The sequence below is a fragment of the Microtus ochrogaster genome, chromosome 17 (assembly GCF_000317375.1).
Source record: "Microtus ochrogaster isolate Prairie Vole_2 chromosome 17, MicOch1.0, whole genome shotgun sequence".
Classification (NCBI taxonomy): Eukaryota; Metazoa; Chordata; class Mammalia; order Rodentia; family Cricetidae; genus Microtus; species Microtus ochrogaster.
In genome coordinates, this window is record NC_022019.1 from 23,607,898 (window position 1) to 23,610,338 (window position 2,441).

The 2,441-nt window shown below is 34.5% G+C and overlaps 1 pseudogene; it reads left to right on the forward strand.

The window, feature by feature from the left end:
- The first annotated feature begins 1,754 nt into the window (after positions 1 to 1,754).
- LOC113457000 overlaps positions 1,755 to 2,441 on the forward strand; it is a 20,124-nt pseudogene continuing 19,437 nt past the window's right edge.

Below are 2,441 nucleotides of genomic sequence, written 5' to 3' on the forward strand. Positions count from 1 at the left end.
GGCAGAAATTTTTTTTTCTCAATAAAAAAAAAAAGTATTTAATTGGAGGGAATATCCGGTCAATGAGATGACATGATATCAATTGTCCTGGAAAATTTTTGTAAGAATACATTTCATAAAACCCTGCATCTATGATTATGGGAAAGAAATGATGGCAGGAGTTACCTGAGTAAGTGCTCATAGGATTAAAGATTTCAATGAAGGCAGAGATAAAAAAGGTCCAAAACAAAAAGTGTAAGATCTCAGAAGATTAATTATTCACCATTTATATGATCTACTCTTTCAACCATTTCTAGAATCTTAACAGAAATGGAATCTATTTAGAATTTGAAAGAGGAACCAAATTTTAGCTCTCAATACATGACCATAGTTAGAAAGTCATTGACTTACTTTGCCTCATCATTTAATTTTAAAATGTATGACAATAAGTACATTAGCAAGTTCAGCTATAAGAAAAGGTATATAAGATGTGTGAATAATTTGCATGATACATAAATTTTTATTGTAGTTGTTTGTGATTTCATTTTTCATCATCAGACATCACTAATATTGTCAGTGCCATTCAGAGTTGGCATCTCTACATAAAATAAATACAGCCATTCATAATTTCACTAAGAATGTTGCCATTCTCACTGCCTGATCTCTACTTCATCCAAGAATTGTGAATATGCTGAAATATGCTAATAGATTTCAAAGGGAAATTCAATTTAATTACTTGCTTTGGGAATTTGTCTTCCAATTTGTGTGTGTGTGTGTATATATATTTCCTGTAGAAAGTTAAAGCAATTAATATATAAGATAATTTTATTGGGTTTGCCCTCTAGTGTTTAATTATCAGTTTTGAAATTGTGTCTGGCAGTGTGTACTAGAAAAGTTTCTGACCATTCTTTTTCTCATCAACATCTGATGGCCCAAGGATGTAGCACAAGTTTTGTGGAATGTAAAATGTCCTCCGTTCCTGTCAGTGCTGCTATGCTTACTACAGGACTCTTAATTTTTCTCAACGTTAAAACTATATTTTATATATAACAATACAAATTACATGTTAATTAACATTTTATAGGATGTTTTTCTAAGGTTTTAAAGAGAAAATGAAAAGAAAATGTACTGGTTACTAATGATGTTGGTTCAGTTCCCAGCACACACATGGTTGTACATGCTGCTTTTATCTCCAGTTACAAGGCATGGAAAGCCCTGGACTAGTTTTTATGGACTTCCATATGCATACGGTGCTCCTGAACTAATTCAAACACAAACACACACACACACACACACACACACACACACACACACAGTAACAAATACTTACAAAAATAAAAAAATACATCAATGACCTACTTTTAAAAATACATTTCTTTCTCTGCCATTTTAAATATAGCTTCATACAATGCTCTACCACAGCTGCTGTATAGATGGGACTGCACATCGGAACCCTTTTGTCCATGGCTTCCTCGCCATGGAAGACATGAATGAGTACAGCAACACAGAGGAATTCGCAGATGAATCCAATATCAATGAAAGGAAGAATCAGCAGGATGATTGTATGTAACAGCATAAACGAATGCAGAAAGATTGTAAATATATATATATATATACAGCTTTAATGGCGAAATAGACTTACAGAACTACCCTTCCCGCGGAGACCAGGAAAGCAGAAGCAGAGGCTGGGAGCACACTTGCCAAATTTATAGGCAAATATTAGCCCGAGGCGAACACGCCCCCTAAGGGGCGGGACTTATCCCTACAATTGTAAAATGCTTATGAGAGACTTGAGCTGAGAAACAAGCAAGAAAGATCTGACTGAATATTTGGAGAAGGTGTAGAATGTACAATTAAAATATAACCTATCAGTGAAATATCAAGAAGATGGGGATTTGTGTTTTTCAAAGATGCTGGTAGAAAGAACAGAAACAGCATGGTAAATTGATAGATTCCCAAATGTCCAAACTTTTACAAAGGAGCGAAACCCCTAAGAAGGTTTTTTGTTTGTGGTTTGAGGTCAGATATTTTAGAGGAACAAATCATAGACTCTTTTGGAGCCTTTTGAGAGATAAAAAAATATTGAGCTTCCAATGGATTCAAATAAAAATGAAAGAGGAGGATTCCAGTTTATCACATATATAGGTCAAGTGCCATTAAGTAAAGAACTTGTTCGAAAACAGATACCATCAAATAGTCGTATTCTGGGTAGTGCAAGGTCTGGGTAAAATTTGCACATTCCAAGGAGCTTTACAGGCAGCAATAGCAACAACAAAAAGTGGAAGAGATGCTACAGCTGGTGGAAGATGTAGTGCTAGTGGACATGGATGAGTTCAGAACCAAAGGAGAACCAAGGATTTAGTGACTATTATGATAAAGGATATTAAAATTATATTAGTGCTATGGTAGTGATGAAACTTATAGTGACTATGGTGAATTTAGTTATACTAGATTATGTGGTG